At 42.4% G+C, this 19216-nt stretch overlaps 2 long non-coding RNA genes and 1 pseudogene across 6 annotated transcripts in view; 2 read left to right on the top strand and 1 right to left on the bottom strand.

Moving 5' to 3' along the window:
* The first annotated feature begins 576 nt into the window (after positions 1–576).
* Positions 577–19216, top strand: part of LOC108588085 (uncharacterized) — a 40412-nt gene continuing 21772 nt past the window's right edge. The window contains exon 1 of one of the 2 annotated variants that reach the window (XR_013525830.1): positions 577–806. This is a non-coding gene — a long non-coding RNA (uncharacterized LOC108588085). Of the gene's footprint in view, positions 807–17746; positions 18122–19216 lie in introns of those variants that run through there. The other variant, XR_008476039.2, reaches the window with a different exon arrangement.
* Positions 814–9015, top strand: LOC144579040 (uncharacterized). Of its 2 annotated transcripts, XR_013525832.1 has the most exons (3): positions 814–4314; positions 4424–4486; positions 6103–9015. It is a non-coding gene; the product is annotated as an uncharacterized LOC144579040 (long non-coding RNA). The 2 variants fall into 2 exon arrangements; XR_013525831.1 differs by having other exon boundaries at positions 4424–9015.
* LOC144579038 (leucine-rich repeat-containing protein 37B pseudogene) lies at positions 13705–16968 on the bottom strand (annotated as a pseudogene). Of its 2 annotated transcripts, none has more exons than XR_013525828.1 (2): positions 15851–16968; positions 13705–14665 (listed from the first exon to the last, which is right to left on the bottom strand). The product of XR_013525828.1 is annotated as a leucine-rich repeat-containing protein 37B pseudogene, transcript variant X2 (transcript). The 2 variants fall into 2 exon arrangements; XR_013525827.1 differs by having other exon boundaries at positions 13710–14665; positions 14774–16968.

Below are 19216 nucleotides of genomic sequence, written 5' to 3'. Positions count from 1 at the left end.
CAGCTTAAGTTCTGTGTTGATGTTAATGCTGATCAGCTTTTCCTGGATTCCAAAAGGGAAGAGTGTATAAGGAAGCATGTCTGACCATTTCCTTCTCATCATGGTCTAAACTAGCACTTCAGGTTAACTTGGGAATGTTCTTGGCAGAGAGGAGAGGTCCATTTCATACAGGAGTTATTAAGAAATAATTTTTAGGCAGCTAGAAAGGGGGAAAGTTCTCAGTGGAATTTTCCTTGAATGAAAAGCAACCCCCAAAATTTCCTTTCTAACAGAAAGTGGCTTGAAAAACCAGACCGCCAAGCATTGATATGCAAATGTGGTGGCTGGAAGCCAGGTACATTCAATATGGTGTCTCCCACCCTCTTCTTTGTCAACTTGTGTGCCAGGTGTCATGGCAGCCTCCAGATAAAACCACCTGTGCAGGACATCAGGGCGATGTGCACTTGCATATTAAAAAGACTGAGGTGGGAGGGCCAGTTTTTGCTGGCTACATGAATGACACACCTGGTCACACCAATCCCCTGGGCCCTATGCAAATCAGACACCACCTCCTCTGGCCTCCGAATGTAACCAACTGCTTTTTGCTGCATATGGGGTTTTTCCGTTCAGAGCCCCCTCTCCCTCTGTATGTTTTCTTCTTTCTTGCCAATTAAACTTTGCGCTCCTTTAAAAAAAAACTCCACCTGTGTTTGTGCCACTAATTTTCTTGGTGCAAGACCAAGGACTCTGGGTGTTTCTCCAAACAATGGAGCTGTATCATTTTGGTGCATTGGCTGGAATTCCAAGGTACAACATTCATTGGAGTGGTGAGTAGAGGAGCAAACTGAAAATCTGTCCTATCATTTTGAGGCGCTTAGCTTCTATTTTAAAATCAAATCAAATCGAATCAATTAATGGGCATCTTTCCGCTGTCTAGATATGCTTATTTTGGCTGCCATTCTTAAAGACTTAAAGGATATCAGGCTTGCTGGAGAGGACATGGAGAATCCTCCCAGTACCCAAAGGTCATTGAGAATGTTGACCATACTTCAAACCAGTTTCTTTTCATGGGGAAACTTAGCCATCATGTGAGGCTGGGAAAAGTTCAAAGCAAGGAGAATTCCTGGCTGGGACACACCCTGGTGTTATTCAAAGGCTTCTGGACTGGACCTGGCCTCTGACAGCCTGCTCTGGGTGTTGATAAATGATTCCCAGCTATCCTATTACAAAACTTTGTTTCTTTTTTTTTTTAATCAGCAGTCATTATGTGTCTTATTCTCTGTGTGTCAAATGTATGGAAATTTTTACAGCCTAGGGAAGTAATCCTGTTAGGCAAAATCAGGAAATGCTGTAGTAACCAGGGATATAACTCAGGGAAATGCCATTGTAATCTAGGAACAGAGGTCTCCCCTTCCCCTATAGTGAGGTTACTTGCTAATATTCCTCTGGTGAGCACATGGTATTTCTTATTTCCCTTATTTATTTAGAGGTGAAATTTTGCTCTTATTGCCCAGGCTGGAGTGCAATAGAGCCATCTCAGCTCACCACAACCTCTGCCTCTGGGTTCAAGCAATTCTCTTGCCTCAGCCTCCCGACTAGCTGAGATTACAGGCATGCGCCGCCATGCCTGGCAAATTTTGTATTTTTAGTAGAGATGCGATTTCTCCATGTTGGTCAGGCTGGTCTTGAACTCCCGAGCTCAGGTGATTCACCTGCCTTTGCTTCCCAAAGTGCTGGGATTACAGGTGTAAGCCACCATGCCCAGTCCAGTACATGGTATTTCTAAGCCAGTAGTGCAACCTAGTAGAAATTTAGAGATCCTATTTATAAGACACATTGCTGGTCCTCTGTGGTACACTGCCATGTCCCCAGTTTTCCTTTTTGTGCCTTTCTACTGGAAACCAAGTTTTATGCTGTGCCTGTAAATGAGAAAATCCTGCCTTCAGCAGTTAGGAGTAAAATGTCCTCCACAGCCAAATTTGAGAGCTTTGCCTTTTATATAGTCTTTCCCAAGATCCATTTTTTTTTTTTTTTTTTTAGGGAGCCACACAGGTCACACAAGTCTAGGAAGTCAAAGGGAAATCATAGGTAGAGGACTAGAGTTACTTGGGTAAGCATGACTAGCACCCACACTTAGTTTCTCTGGTACCATGGCTTAGAGGGTCACACCTATAACCATGGGTGGCACATTTAACGGGGGGCTGAGACCCAGGAGCCAGGGAGGGAAAACAGTTGAGGGGATGTTCCCACTGTCTTCTCCACCCTGGGTCACTTACAGAAAGGAAGGAGACTAGAGGGATGCCTTCTCTCACTTCTTTTTCTAGATGGGTAACAGATTATCTTCAGCACATACCCCTCTGGAGTGCACTCTGAAACACTGGAACTTCTTTAGCCTCAGGACTTTGAAGAGAAAAGCAACTCATTTTCTTTCCCACAAGGGCATGCATTTTTACTAAACCTTTGCAAGTGTTATAAGATAAACCCAGCTCTTTTAGGAATCATATCAGGCAGGCCCAAAGAGATTAATTCCCCCAAATTAGAGAAGCAACTTCCAGAGGAGCCATCTGAGGATCCCCCTTATTTGAGGCCCTTTTAAGTTCCCTTCTTATTACAAGACCTTAGGCAAATAAAGGGAGACAGGCCGATTTTCTAAAGATCCTGATAGGTATATAGAAACTTTCTCAAATTTAACTCAGGTATTTGACCTCACTGGAGGGATGTTATATTGCTCCCAAGTCAGACCCTCTTTGCAGCTGAAAATAACTGGTTGTTTAAAGGAAGGGTGTTTAGAACAGGTCAGAAAGTTTCAGTATGTTTTAAGAGGGTCTGTGAAAATCATGAAAGAGTTTAATAGTGAAAGGAAAGGAATTATCAAGATTAACACTAAAGTTATCTTGGCCATCCAATAACGTATTTCTCCTAATAATATTGCAATTTATAAAACGGCCTAAGCCTAAGATTATTCTCTACTGGTAAGTCATGGGGGGAATGTATACTTTTCTCAAGGAAAATGTTACTTTTATATTAATGTTGCTGGTAATGTACAGCGACATCTAGTGGATGAAAGTCAGTATTACAATCCATTGGTGTAAGGTATCAAATTAGAGTGTTATTGTTAGGCTCTATAGGACTTCCACTGACAGTGGTAATCTTGTTTTGGTGGGTTTTTTGTTGTTGTTGTTGTTTGTTTTTTAGACAGACTCTATCTCTGTCACCCAGGCTGGAGTGCAGTTGCATGATCTCAGCTCACTGCAACCTCTGCCTCTTGAGAGGAAGCAATTCTCCTCCCTCAGCCACCTGAGTAGCTGGGACTTCAGGTGGCATACCACCATGCTCAGATAAGTTTTTCTTTGTATTTTTGGATAATTTCTTTGTATTTTGGATAATTTTTTATTTGTATTTCCATATAACATGTTGGCCAGTGTTATATGAAAATTTTCAGTGCCGCAAAAGAAGTAGCACTCGAATACAAATTTCCTCAGCAAGGCAATTTACTTCTATAGAAGGGTGCGGCTCACAGATGGAACAATGGCAAGTGCACACCTGGACAAGGGAGGGGAAGAGGGTTCTTATTTCTGACAGAGGTAGACCCTACTGCTGTGTTGTTCCCCTATTGGCTAGGGTTAAACCTCACAGTTTAGGCTAATTCTGATTGGCTATTTTAAAGAGAGCAGAGGTACTAGCCTGAGTGGTGGGGTGGTAGTTTGGTGGGAAGGACAGTTATGAGACAGGTCAGAGCAGGTAACCAGGGGTCAAAGCAGGTGACCAGGGCAGGTGACCAGGATGAGTCAGGATGGAGCAGGGGACTGGGGGAACAGATGTGAACTACTGATTAGAATTGGTGGAAAACGTTGTTTGCTGAAACTACAAGGAAGTTAAACTTTAAAATGGAGAATTAAAGGATAAGAGAGCTGAAAATACTGACATATTGATTCTATGAAGAGAATCTTGGAGTTAACTACATCTAATAGCCAGTTGGGTCTTGAACTCCTGACTTCAGGTGATCTGCCCACCTTGGCTTCCCAAAGTGCTGGGATTACAGGCGTGAGCCACTGCACTCAGCCAACAGTGGTAATCTTAATATTCATGTTCTAACCCTGTATTTTAAACCTTCTTTTAAAATTTATCTATTTTCATCTAGAAGCAATCAAACTCCAAATGGTACTGCAGACAGAATCACACATGGACATGCCATTCTTCTAAGAATCCTTGGATCAACATCAGGAGGAGGCCCAACAGCTGCCCCTCACATGACACCCCATTTTCAGCAGGAAGTAGCCAGAAAGAATTGTCACCCAACATGCTCTAACAGCAGTTAGGTTTACTTCTCCAGAGGTGGGAAATACAGGAGTTATTTAGAAATAATTTTTAGGCAAGAGTGAAAGTTCTCAGTAGAATTTTCCTTTAATAAAAAGCAACCCCCAAAACATTTCTTTTCTCACAGAAAGCGACTTGAAAAACCAGACCGGCAAGCATTGCTATGCAAATGCTGGTGGCTGGAAGCCAGGTACGTTCAATATGGTGCCTCCTGCCCTCTTTACCTTGTGACTACGTGTGCCAGGTGTCGCGGCAATCTCTAGTTAAAGCCACATGTGCAGGACATCGTGGCAACCTGAATTTGCATATTAAAAGATTAGGGTGGCAGGGCTAGTTTTTTCTGGGCTATGTGAATGACACACCCAGTCAAACCAATCCCGTGGGCCCCATGTGAATCAGACACAGTCTCCTTCAGCCTCCCAATATAACTGACTGCTTCCTCCACACTTGCGGTTTTTTCATTTGGAGCATCCCTCCCTCCATACAGGGGAGCTGTTTTCTTTTTTCTTGTCTATTAAACTTTCCACTTCTTAAAACCACTCCACGTTTGCCCATGTCACTAATTTTTTTGGTTTGAGACCAAGGACCTTGGGTGATTCTCCAGACAACAGAACCATATTGCATTCAGATGGTTGGGGGTGGAGGAAAGGGGTGCTTAGAATTTTGATTTTGGTTTACAGAACTTTAAACAAATACTTCTGTCCAAACTCTACCACCCACCATTTAAATCAGATCTTTGGCGGAGAATCAGGCACAGTATTTCTTAAAAGCTTGCCAGGCTATTATTATTATTATTTTATTTTTATTTTTTGAGATGTAGTCTCACTCTGTCACCCAGGCTGGAGTGTAGTGGTGTGATCTTGGCTCACTGCAACCTCTGCCTTCTGGGTTCAAGCGATTCTCCTGCCTCAGCCTTCCGAGTAGCTGTGACTACAGGTGCATGCCACGATGCCTGGCTAACTTTTGTATTTTTAGTAGAGATGGGGTTTCACCGTGTTAGGCCTGCCTCGGCCTCCCAAAGTGTTGGGATTACAGGCGTGAAACATTTTAATGTGTAATCAAGATTCAGAACCATTGCTCTAGAACATACATGGTTGTAGTGATTCAGACTTTATGTTCTCAGAGCCTAGAGGAATGGCAAGGAGAAGCATTAAAAAAAAAAGTCATCTGGCTATTGATAATTTAGGATGACATATTTGGCATTTATTACTATTTGTTTTAAGAAGAATGTAAAACAGAAAAAAAAAATTTTATGTATAATTCAAAATATCAGGATAGAGACATCTAGAGTTGAATTTAGATGCTTACTCAGAATTTCAGTAATCTTTTTTTCCCTCTTTGGCCAATGTTTTTTAAGGTTAAATGCAGAGATAAAATTTCCAGTAGTCTTTTAATTCAGAGTCTTCAAGACTATGAAGTGGATGATTTAGTGATTGTGTGGGAGTTGGGGTGGGCCTGTGTCAACATGAATATATTTCTTCTGGCCTTCTAATAAATTTGAAAAAAAAAAATGACAAAGGAGCCATATGAGGCTGAAAGAGCAACATCGAATCATTATCCCCAGACATAAGGCCTCTAGTATGCTAAGTTGGATTAGATCTTCCTGTATTCCTGTCCTACCACAAATCTAGAGCTTTTGCACCCATTTGCCGTGATTTGAGATTAAGATACTTGTCTCTCCAGCTACATGGAGAATCCTAGCTCTCTCAAGATGTATCCACTGCACAGGGCTTTGGACCCCTGGCAGTGGCCCTAGGCCCTTCCCTGGTACACTCACTGTGTAGCTCGCTGTTCATATCTTGGCAGTGAGCTAAAAGAGAAATGAATCTGCAGCAAGACTGAGAGAGAACCAGACATGAACCCAGTATTTGCCCCTCTATCTCCAAACAGGTAAGTCTGTCTTTGTCTCAAGGAAAGCAGGGAGTTAGAGGCATTAAAAAGAAGTTTGAAATATTCTTCAGTACTGTGTCTTCTCTTTATGAAAATAACATTTCCTTTTCCTCAGCTGCACACAAAATATGTTTTGGAGCAAAAGGTATTATTTCTGTAAGTTAACGTAAGTTAAATGTAAACAACAAGAAAACGATAAAGCTTAACTTATTTAGCATTTGCCTGAAATGCTGAAAAGCTATTCCAAATACTGGTAATGTGTATAGAGGGTATACAACCTAAGGTCTTCATGACAATTTATTCTATTAAAAATAAAGGCTGGGTGCGGTGGCTCACGCCTGTAATCCTAGCACTTTGGGAGGCCGAGGAGGGCAGATCATCTGAGGCCAGGAGTTTGAGACCAACCTGGCTAACATGGTGAAACCCCAGCTCTAGTAAAAATACAAAAATTAGCCAGGTGTGGTGGTACATGCCTGTAATCCCAGCTACTTGGGAGGCTGGGCAGGAGAATCGCTTGAACCCAGGAGGCGGAGGTTGCAGTGAGCTGAGATTGCGCCACTGCACTGCGGCCTGGGCAACAGAGTAAAACTCTGTCTCTAAATAAATAAATAAATAAGATTTCAGCTGGTGCGGTGGCTCATGCCTGTAATCCTAGAGCTTTGGGAGGCCTAGGTGGAAGGATCTCTTGAGCCCAGAGTTTGAGACCAGCCTGGGCAACATAGCAAGACCCCCATCTCTACAAAAAATAAAAACCTTAGCTGAGCATGGTGATGTGTGCCTACAGTCTTAGCTACTTGGGAGGCTGAGGCGGGAGGATCACTTGAGCCATGGAGTTTGAGGTTTCAGTGAGCTCTGATAGTGCTACTACACTCCAGCCTGGGCAACAGAGCAAGAATCTGTGTCTTTAAACAAACAAATAAATAAATAATCCTATAATGTGGGGAAGGCACTTTTACACTAGAGGTCTCAGAATGTGTGCCATTTAAAATATTCCGTGTGCTCCACATAAGAGAAAAAGTGAGGACCATGTGGAGATGACAACCTGCAGTTAGAAGTTGCAAACTATTCTCAGATGGTCTTTATTTTTAAGAACAATTTTTAAAAATTTTATGAATAATAGATTTTCATTTAACTTGTAACAGAAATAAACCTCAATGAAACAATTTTGGTCTTTATTTTTAAGAACAATTTTTAAAAATTTTATGAATAATAGATTTTCATTTAACTTGTAACAGAAATAAACCTCAATGAAACAATTTGGACCTGAATTTTTCATGCTGAGGAACAGGCCATTTTGCTAATTCCATAATTATATCAACAAATAAACAAATTAGTGTCTACTCAATTTGTTACAAAATTTGGGATATCAGTTGAGCAGCTGGTTGTCTTTGCTTGCCAAATTAATTGTAATGAATGATCTAATTTCTTAAGTAAATGAATTTGAAAAAATGTTGGATTAAGTAGGTTTGTGACTGAATGGTAGAATTATTAGGTTACCCTGTGTTCTGTTATGAGTATCCTGGAAACCACATTTTGGAGTCTGAAACTCTGTTAACAAATGTCACTTTATAGTAAAACACCCTTTGGTCATTAGTCTACTCCCGTAGTTAGCTGAATGAAGCCATTTGAGTATAGTTTAGCAGTTTGAATTTGAGAGCCAATGCTATATTTTATATGTAAGCATGGGACTGGATTTTCACTCCTATTTTTGAAGGCATGTCTTGGCAGCACAGGCCCTACACACTTGACCCATCCAGTTTTAATCATATTCAGCTGTCCCATAAACAGAGAAAGCCCCTGGCCTGTTTTTCTGGAACCGCCTATAGTAATAAGACATGACCCTAATATGAGCTACCCTCAGATCACAGCTTTTGAAGATTGTGAGCACATTTATAATCAAAATTGAAAAGGGTACGGCTGGGCACCGTGGCTCATGCCTGTAATCTCAGCACTTTCGGAGGCTGAGGTGGGTGGATCACGAGGTCAGGAGTTCAAGACCAGCCTGGCCAAGATGGTGAAACCCTGTCTCTACTAAAACAAAAAATTAGCCAGGCATGGTGGCAGGCATCTGTAATCCCAGCTACTTGGGAGACTGGGGCAGAGAATTGCTCGAACTCGTGAGGTGAAAGTTGCAGTGAGCTGAGACCGCGCCATTGCACTCCCGCCTGGGTGACAGAGCAAGACTCCATCTCAAAAGAAAAAAAAAAAAAAAAAAAGAAAGCAAATGACATCAAAAAGTTTTCCCCCATATCTGAACTACTTATTTCTTTTGCCTTACCACATTATCTATTACACTTCCTCCAATGACTGCTGACTATTCAGGGCAGTAGACAGCATTCTTCCTTTTTCTATTTTAATGAAAATAATTTGTTTATTTTAAATGTTTATGATTATTGATTTCTAGGGAATAAACATCAACATGTTTGGAAGCTTCTCTTTATCTTAAATGACTTTTGAAGTATGAAGAATGGCTAGTTGAATTTGTAGCATCAGTTGTTATGATCATGTTTTTATTCTCCTTCCATTTCTTAAAATTTTAAATCATGTTCTTCCAGTTCTCAAGCTATTCCTGAATTTCTAAATTAAATCCTGTTTTGTTGCACTGATTCTTTCATATGTTGATAGATTTGATTTGCTAGTTAGAAAAATATTTCTGACCTATATTCCTAAGTAAAAGTGATATTCTTCTGGGCATGGTGGCTCACACCTGTAATCTCAGCACTTTGGGAGGCCAAGGCAGGTGGATCACTTAGGCCAGGAGATTGAAACCAACCTGGCAACACAGCTAGAACCCTGTCTCTACAAAATAAAAAGTGATCTTCAATTGTCCTGTGTGTGTGTTTACTTTTTATTGATTTTCCCCAGCTTTAAGATATAGTTAATAAATAAAATTATATATATTCAAGGTGTACAATGTGATATTTTGATATATGTATACATTGTTAAACCATTAAGCCAAGCTAATTAACATATCTATCACTTCACATACTTAGTTTGTGGTGAGAACATTATAAAATCTATTCTCTTAGCAATTTTCTTTTCTTTCTTTCTTTTTTTTTTTTAAGATGGGGTTTCACCATGTTGACCAGGCTGGTCTTGAACTCCTGACCTCAAGTGATCCACCCACCTCGGCCTCCCAAAGTGCTGGGATCACAGGTGTGAGCCACCGCACCCAGCCGAAATTTTCAAGATTACAATACATTAACTATAGTCACCATGCTATACAAGAGATCTCCAGAACTTATTCCTCCTGTCTAAATAAAAATTCATACTCTCTGACCAAAATCTCCTCATTCCCATCCCAGCCTCACTCTGCCCCAGCACCTGGCCACCAACATTCTACTCTCCACTTCTATGATTTCAACTTTTTTTTTTTGAGACGGAGTTTCGCTCTTGTTACCCAGGCTGGAGTGCAATGGTGCGATCTCGGCTCACCGCAATCTCCGCCTCCTGGGTTCAGGCAATTCTCCTGCCTCAGCCTCCCGAGTAGCTGGGATTACAGGCATGAGCCACCATGCCCAGCTAATTTTTTTTTGTATTTTTATTAGAGATGGGGTTTCACCATGTTGACCAGAATGGTCTCGATCTCTTGACCTCGTGATCCACCCGCCTTGGCCTCCCAAAGGGCTGGGATTACAGGCTTGAGCCACCGCGCGCCCGGCCTGATTTCAACTTTCTTAGATTCCACATAGAAGTGAGATCATGCAGTATTTGTCTTTCTGAGCCTGGCCAATTTCACTTAGCATAATGTCCTCCAGGCTCATCCATGTTGCTGCAAATAACAGGAATACTTTCTTTTTTTAAGGCTGAACCGTATTTCATTGCATAGCTATATCCCATTTTCTTTATCCATTTATCTCTTGACAGACACTTAGGTTGATTCCATATCTTGGCTATTGTGAATAATGCTGCAATGAACATGGGAATGAAGATATCTCTTTGACATAATTATTTCATTTACTTTGAATATATATCTAGAAATGGAATTGCTGGATCATATGGTGGTTCTATTTTTACTTTTTTGAGAAAGCCCCATACTGTCTTCCATAATGGCTGTGCCAAGTTACATTCCCACCAACAGTGTGCAGGGGTCCCGACTTCTCCACACCCTTACCCACACTTATTATTTTGTCTTTTGGATGATAGCCATACTGACTGTGTGAGGTGACATCTCTTTGTGGTTTTAATTTACATTTCTCTGATCATTATGATGTTGAACATTTTTTCATATACCTTTTGACCATTTGCAAATGTCTTCTTTTGAGAAATATCTATTCATGTATTTTGCCTGTTTTAAAATGGAATTATTTGTTTTCTTAATATTGAGTTGTTTCAGTTTCTTATATATTTTGATTGTTTCTTATTCTGTGCAGAAGCTTTTTATTTTGATTAAATTCCATTTCTCTATTTTCACTATGTTGCTTGTGTGTTGAGGGCCATATATGATCAAAATATCATCTCCCAGACCAATGTCTTGGAGTTTTTCCCTTATGTTTTCTTTGAGTAGTTTTGTTTTGTTTTTTTTTTAGACAGATTCTCACTCTGTCACCAAGCTGGAATGCAGTGGTGAGATCTCGGCTCACCGCAACCTCTGCCTCCTGGGTTCAAGCGATTCTCTTGCCTCAGCCTCCTGAACAGCTGGGATTACAGGCTTGCACCACCATGCCCAGCTAATTTTTGCATTTTTTAGTAAGACAGGGTTTCACCATGTTGGCCAGGATGGTCTCAAGCTCTTGACCTCATGATCTGCCTTGGTCTCCCAAAGTGCTCAGATTACAGGTGTGAGCCACCGTGCCCGGCTTCTTTGAGTAGTTTTATAATTTCAGGTCTTACATTTAAGTCTTTATTTCATATTTTTTGTTTATGGGTGAGACAGGGGTCTAAGTTCATTCTTTTGCATGTGGATATCCAATTTTCCCAGTACCAGTTGTTGAAAAGACTGCTTTCATGAACATTGTATGTTCTTGGTACCTTTGTTGAAGATCAACTGAATATAAATGCATAAACTTATTTCTGGGTTCTCTATTATGTTCCTTTAGTCTATGCATCTGTTTTTATGCCAGTACCATACTCTTTTGATTACTATAGCTTTGTAGTATAATTTGAAATTGGGTAGTATGAGGTCTCTAGCTTTTTTCCTTTTGCTCAACGTTTCTTTGACTATTCAGAGTCCTTTGTGGTTTCATACAAATTTTAGGAATCCCTTTCTATTTCAGGGAAAAATGTCATGGCATTTTGTTAGGCACTGCATTGAATCTGTAGATTGTTTTGGTGGCATGAATATTTTAGCAATATTAATTCTTCCACCTCATCTACATGGGATATCTTTCCATTTATTTGTGTCTTCTTCATCCTTTCATCAATGTTTCATAGTTTTCAATGTACAGGTCTTTCATCCCTTTGGTGAAATTTATTCCTAAGTTTTTTTTTTTTTGATATAGTGTAAATGGGATTATTTTCTTGATTTCTTTTTTGGATAGTCTGTTGTTAGTATACAGGAATACTGCTAATTTTTCTATGTTAATTTTGTGTCCTTCGGCTTTACTGAATTTGTCTTTTCTAATAGGTTTTTTGATGGAGTCTTTAGGATTTTCTCTGTGTGTGATCATATGATCTGTAAACAGAGACAATTTTACTTTTTTTCCCAACTTGGATTCCTTTTGTTTATTTTTTCTTGCCTAACTGTTCTTGCCATGACTTCCAGTACTGTATTAAACAGCAGTGGTAACAGTGGGCATTCCCATCATGTTCCCGATCTTAGAAGAAAAGCTTTCCAGTTTTTGCCATGGACAAAGATATTAGCTGTGGGCTTGTCATATATGGCCTTGATTAGTTTGAGGTATATTCCTTTATACTCGATCTGTTGAGAGTTTTTATTATGAAGGGATATTGAATTTTGTCAAATGCATTTCCTATAGCTATTGAAATTGTCATACATTTTTTGTTCTTTATTCTGTTCATGTGATCTTATATACTTGCATATGTTGAACAACCTTCCTCTGGGATAAATCTCACTTGACTATGGCATATGATTCTTTTAATGTGATGTTGAATTTGGTTTGTTAGTATTATGTTGAGGATTTTTATATCTATGTTTATCAGAGATATTGGTCTGTAATTTTTTTGTAGTGTCCTTCTGGCTTTAGTATCAGAGTAGTAATAGCCTTCTAAAGTGAGTTTGGAAGTTTTCTCTCTCCTTCAATTTTCTGAAAGAGTATGAGAAAGATTAGCATTAATTCTTCCTTAATTAATGGTTTGGTAGAATTCACCAGTAAAGCTGTTGGGTCCTGGGCTTGTCTTTGTTGAGAAGTTTTTGATTATGATTCAATTTCTTAGCTCATAGATCTGTTCAGATTTTCTATTTCTTCATGATTCAGTCCTGTTGGGTTTTGTGTTTCTAGAAATCTATCCATTTCTTCTAGGTTATCCAACTTGTTGGCATACAATGGCTGATAGTAGTCACTTATGATACTTTCTTTTTTGACACAGGGGCTAGATTGTAGTGGTGCAATCTCAGCTCACTGCAACCTCTGCCTCCTGGCCTCACATGGTCCTCCCACCTCAGCCTCCCTGGTAGCTGGGAACACAGGGAAGTGCCACCATGCCTAATTTTTTTGTAGAGACAGGGTTTCACCATGTTGCCTGGGCTGGTCTTGAACTCCTGAGCTCAAGTAATCTGCCTACTTTGGCCTCCCAAAGTGCTGAGATTACAGGTGTGAGCCACTGTGCCTGGTCTTTATGATCCTTTTTTATTTCTGTGATATCAGTCATACTGTATCTTCTTTCATTAATAATTTTATTTGCACTTTCTCTCTTTTTTGTCTAGCTGAAAGTTTGTCCGTTGTGCTTATCTTTTTTAAAAAATTAATTCTTAGTTTTATTGAGCTTTTCTATTGTTTTTCTACCCTTTCATTTATTTCTGCCTTGATATTATTTCCTTCCTTCTGCTGACTTTGGTATTAGTTTGTTCTTCTTTTTTCTAGTTCTTTGAGGAATAAAGTTAGGTTTTTTATTTGAAATCTTTCTCATTTCTTCTTTATGTAGGCCTTTATTTCTATAAACTTCCTTCCTAGAACTGCTTTTGCTGTATCCCATAAGTTTTGGTATGTTATGTTTCCATTTTCATTTGTCTCAAGATATTTTTTTATTTCTCAAAAGGGTGATAATGATGTTATGAATAAGACTACCCGATGTCAGTATTGACCAGAGTCTAAGACACTCCCAAATTCACAAACAGGTCTAAATCTGCCTGTCCCACAACGTTTCACTCAGCAGCAGGGCTGCTCTCAGGCAGTCTTTGCAGGCAAAAGTCCTTCCATCTGAGTTTCAGGTTTGGAGATAAAAATCTTTTTGGATGTGAATCACTCACAGGTGTTCTGCAGCGTGCCTTCTGACCTGCGGCCTCCTGTGCCTTCCAGGCAGCCACAACTCCTTCCAGAGACTTCCAAGATGTACTGCCACAGAGGCTGCGTATCTCTGGTCAGTAACTAGTTCTTTGAGATGAGAATAAACAAACAATAATGAAATGATTCTGTCAGGAGATTTATCTTCTAAAAACTGCTGTCTGGAGAAAGATGCTAGTGTTAACAGATGATCAAATAAATATTTTCCCTATAGCTACTGAAAATTCCCCGAAGAAGCAATAACAAAGGAGAAAATGATACCTGGGATGAAGGTAACAATGTGCTGAAGAGCAGACAATATACCACAGGAGTAAAACACAATTTGAACAAAAATGAAAGACTCTAGCAGCCAACTGACAATGGATAGACGTTTAGTACATTGCTGGGTGGTAGGAGGCAAGTGGGGGTAATACTGAGGTCTCCTGTGAATTTCTCTCACCTAAGAAGCACAAGGGCTGGATACATGGTTTGGGCAAAGATAGGAAGTTTTCTTCATAGAAGATGCCAAGACTGGCAGAGCTGGAGGGCAAATTTATTCACTAAATAGTGTTGGAATTAAAAGGAGCTTCTCAGTCAAGCAACTCTGTTGGACTGGAGAAGGTTGTACCTCCTTCTGGGGGGGTCTGGAGTCTGACCTTGGGCCTCTTGCTGGGCTACAGATTCAGACCTTTCTGAAGAATCCAGAGGTGAGGAAGGGGGATCAGGCTGAGCTAGAGAAAAGTCGGCCTGCTCAGTGGGAAGAGGAGGGTTGTCCTGCTGGACTGGAGAAGGTTCAGCCTCCACAGTGACTGCTGTAGGTATGTAAGCTCCAGATCCACATTTTTAACTGCGGTATTAGGCAAAGTTGAATTACTTCTGAATATTGAAGTCAGATCTAGAGGTGAAAATACCATCTCATCTTTCAGTGAACTTACACATTCTAAGGAGAGCTGAGTTGGAGGCTGAGTTGTGGGCTCTTGATGGCCTGGAGGAAGTCCATCATTTTCGGGGGTATTTAGCTGCTGAATTATAATCTCTTGCTGGTCTTTCAAATGTTGAAACTGCTCCGGGGACATTAAGGACTCAGCTGGGGCTTCCTGTTGGGTTAAAATTTCAACCTGATTAGTGAGATCTGGAGTCATGGTAACCATGTGATCCACAGGTTTAACAGTGACATTGTGTAATGTTAGAGGAGGAACCGTTACCTCATGATGCTGTGGAGGTTGAACCACACTTTCATTAGGGAGCTCTGAAGGCTGAGCTGGGGTCTCTTTCGAGGATAGAGAGGATTCAACCTCCTCAGAGGTCTGTGGATGCTCAGCTGCAGCCTCCTGCTGTGTTGGAGAGGGGTTCTCATCCTTAGCAGGTTCTGGAGATTGAACTGAAGTCTCCTGCTAAACTGGTAAAGGTTCAGCCTCTTCCGATGACTATGGAGATAGAGGTGGGCCCTGTGCTGGGTGACGGAACATTCTACATCATTAACTGGCCCTGAGAACTGAGCTGTAGCCTCCTGGTGCATTGGAGAAGTTCCTACCTCTGCAGTAGGCTCTGTGGCTATCTGGAGTCTTAACAGTGACATTGAGCAAATCCGAATGAACTTGATGGTGACCTGGAGGTGAAACTGTTACTTCATGATGTTCTGGAGGTTGGGCTGGGGCCTCCTGCTGGCTCTCAGAAGGTTAAACCTCCCTGAGAAACTCAGAAGGCAGAGCTGGCTGCTCCTACTCACTGGAGGAAAGTTAGGCTCCACAGGAGGACCTGGAGCCTCAGTTGGGGCCTCCCCTTAGGTTGCAGAAGTTTTTGCCTCCTCTGGATGCTGGGTTGGGGCCTCCTGCTGGGCTGGAGAAGGTTCAGTCTCCTTGATAGGCTCTGAAGGTATGGTAACCTCCACATCTGCAGGTCTAACTGTAGCATTGGACAAGTTATAAGGAGCTTGATCCTCATCTGGAGGTTGAACTGTCGAATTTGAGCTGCTCTCTCCATAGAGGACTCTGGAGGCTGGGCTGGGACCTCCCTGGGAAACTCAGAAGGCTTCTTCTTTCTCTAGGGGAAAGTTCAGACTCCACAGGAGGACCTGGAGGCTCAGCTGGGGCCTCTAATTGGGTTGAGGAAGAGTCCACCTCCTCAGGGTGCTCTGGAGGCTGAGCTGGGCCTGTTCCTGGCTTGACGTAAGTTCTTTGCCTGGCTCTGGAGTTACTGTAAGCTCCACACCCACAGGCTTGACTGACATTGGGCAAGTGTGAGTGCTGAGCTTCACTCCAACTTTTTAATGGAATATTTACCTGATGATGTAGTAATGGCTGAGCTACAATCTCTCAGAGGCAGGGAGCTGCTATGCTGGGGCCTCGTGCTCTGTTAAAGTGTAGACCTCCTCAAGGGACTCTGAAGGCAGAGCTGGGGCGTTCTGCTGGGTTGAAGAAGGTTCTACCTCCCCAGGGAGCTGTGGAAGCTGCGCTGGGGCTTCTTGCTGATGTAGAGGACTGGATCTCTTCAAGGGTCTTTGGATGTTGAGTTTCAGGCTCTAGATAGAATTGAGAAAGTCCAACTTGCTCAGGGGGCCCTGGAGGCTCATCTGAGTTCACCAGGAGTCCTGGAGGCAGGCTGACCAGATACAGCATATCCATACTTGAATCTAAATACTCGTCCTGCAGAGTTTGTTTCTGACACTGAGGTTTTGATACAAATCGGTGTGGAGTTCTAACAACCACCTTGGCAAGCCCGTGACGCTGTGCTAGATCTTTCTTCCGGTTCTTGGGCGAAACAGTTAAAGATCGTTCGTTTTGAATTCTATCTAGAGGTGGAACACGTATTTCATATGCCTGATGATCTGCAGCCTGATCTATATCTACAGTTTGAAACTTACTTTTGAGGCGAAGAGGCCGAGCTAGGGCCCGGTTCTGACCCCAGTCTAGCATGGCAGCCACCTCTGGGAGCCTTCCTTGCCGAGTCAGCTTGTCATTCAGATCCCGGTGTGCAGCGGCCAACTGCTCTGGCCCTGGGGCAGCGCTCCAGCTGAATCCCCGTCCTGGAACGGAACCAAAGCCTGGGCCAAAGACTCAGTCAATTCCTGAGGCGGGGCTGACATCTGGGAGGAAGCAGAGGACCCCAGACAGTCAAAGTCCCCGGTCTGCCCGGAAGTGGGGGGTAGTCCATGGGGGCGATTCAGGTGGGAGATCGGAGGAAAGGGAAGACCAGGACTCAGTTGGCCCCAGGGGGTTCAGAGGTCAGCTGGAGCGGGTCCTGGAGCTACTGCAGAGACTGGGCCGCCTGGACTAATAGCCACAATAGTTGCCACGTGGGGACGGGCCGTGTGGCCCAGAGACGCAGCCGGCACGGACGCGCGCTGGCGCCGCGCCCTGAGCAGGAGTCATTACTGCAGCCCCGAGACGCTCTAGTCCCTGGGAACTGCGCGCCGGCGGGTCCTTTATTAACGTCACCTTTATTTACGCAGCCTTTATGAGGCTCGGGTCCAGAGCCGCTCCGCGTCACCAGGTGGATCTTATTCCACAATCCCGCCCAAGCCTCCCTTCCCGTCCCGCCCCGCCGGAACATCCCTCCCCTCCCCTTAGGGAGGAAAGATTTGGGCCGCAGACCCCGTGGTCCCGGGACTCCAGCAGCCTGGTGGGGTGGGGTGGGGTGGGGTGGGGCGCGGCACAGCTTCCCAAGGAAGTTACGGGACCTCGCTTCGGGATTTCGGAAGGGCCAGCTCAGTTCTGGCAGCCTGAACTCTTCCTCCTCCAAGCTGAAATCCGAGAGATATTCTTCCTCCTCTTGGCCATAGGAAGGAGTATCTATCTTCCTCCTCTTTCCAGGGAAAGCAACTGACTTGCAAAATGTGCGCTGGTTAGGGTGGCAGGCAGAGCACACAGTACAGTCATTTATTCCAAAATGTTGCAATTTTCGCTAAACTTTCCATATCCTTTGTTGTATGTTTGATCATTAATTCACCACCCTATTACGTAGGGGCTGCCAGGGAATAAGCGAGGACTCTAATTTTCTATGGGAGGGATTTTGGGAGGTGGGTAATTCTGTCTGGGAGAGAGGGCTTTAATCCCAGTGAATAGCCCTTTGCACTAGCCTGGGAGGAGTCTGAACTGTCATCCCGCCTTGACAACACAGCCATTAAGAAGTCACAGCGCCACTCTTTTTTTTTTTTTTTTTTTTTTTAATACGGAGTTTCACTCTTGTTTCCCAGGCTGGAGTGCAATGGCACGATCTCGGCTCACTGCAACCTCCGCCTCCTGGGTTCAAGCGATTCTTCTGCCTCAGCCTCCCAAGTAGCTGGGACTACACGCACGCGCCACCACGCCTAGCTAATTTTTTGTATTTTTAATAGAGACGGTTTCTCCATGTTGGTCAGACTGGTCTGGAACTCCCCATCTCGGGTGATCTCCCCTCCTCGGCCTCCCAAAGTGCTGGGATTACAGGCGTGATCCTGTAACACAGCCATTACCCTAGAAGTTACAGCGCCACTCTTGAGAGGTCTCCCCTGTGTGCACATATGGAGAAGACGCTTAAAGTCAGCATGTTAAATAATTTTCCGAAATGCGACTGTAAGTAGAACCCAGCTGACTTCCCCCACAGCCATTTTTACCCATTTTATTACTCATTGTCTGACACAATCACAAAGTTCGGTGGTACTGATACCTACCTTTTAGAATTGTTTGAGGATTTAATGGGATAATGAATGTAGACTGCTTTGCAAACAGTGAGCTTTGAATAAAAGGTATGTATTATAAAATCATAATTAAAAAAGAAATTAGAGCCAAAAAGAAAAATATTAACATTCTGTGATAGTCAAATACGTATGTTATATTGCTAAATTATATGTTTAAATTTCAAAAAATTAGTTAAAAAATGTATTTTCCGTATTTCATTATTCAGCTGCAGCCTGCAGTGGAAACGTGGTTAGGAAGTCCTTTCTGTGCATTCTGAGTATGTCAGGATTTAAAATCCAACCTCATGGTTAAGATATAATTCATTTACATGTCAGAGGCTACACTCATAAATATACGTGAATAATCGTCCCCCAATTTTTTTTCGAGTTAATATTTTTGACCCAAATTGAGTAATAAAGAGGTCTTGGTATCTCATTAGTGACTGAAGACCTCAAATTCTCTTTTATTATGTTGTTCTGCCTCTAAGAACGGGATCTTAGTAGCGCTGTGGTTTATTCAAGCTCTGATTCTTCCCACTGTAATAACTACTGACTACCAACATTACTGAAACCACTGTTGCCAGCTGAAATGAAGGCAGGTAGCCAGTGGAAAACCATCCTGTGAGCACCCACTACAGGCCTGTGCTCCTAGACTCAGTGGAGCCTGCTGATGAGGGGGTCAAGGGGACGTTCATCTCAAGCACTTCTGAAAGCTGCCTCTAGAGGGCAGAGCAATCACAAACCCGAGAGCGCTACTGAGGGTCTCGTTGTAATATGAGCAATCACCCGGGATTCTGCATCCTTTCTTTATAAATGTTATGTGATGTGCCTTTTAATTCCACTCACAATTGCTTTGTTTTCATGATATGTGGTACCAAGCTCTAAAGTTACAAAAAGAGGTTCTTTTTCTCCACAATCAATATTACCCAATATTACCAATTCCTTATATTTTCTTCCAAAGAATACGTGTGTGTGTGTGTGTGTGGTGCGT

This window comes from Callithrix jacchus, chromosome 13 (assembly GCF_049354715.1).
Source record: "Callithrix jacchus isolate 240 chromosome 13, calJac240_pri, whole genome shotgun sequence".
Taxonomy (NCBI): domain Eukaryota; kingdom Metazoa; phylum Chordata; class Mammalia; order Primates; family Cebidae; genus Callithrix; species Callithrix jacchus.
The sequence above is the reverse complement of the archived record's forward strand: the minus strand, read 5'-3'. Positions and strand labels throughout refer to the sequence as shown.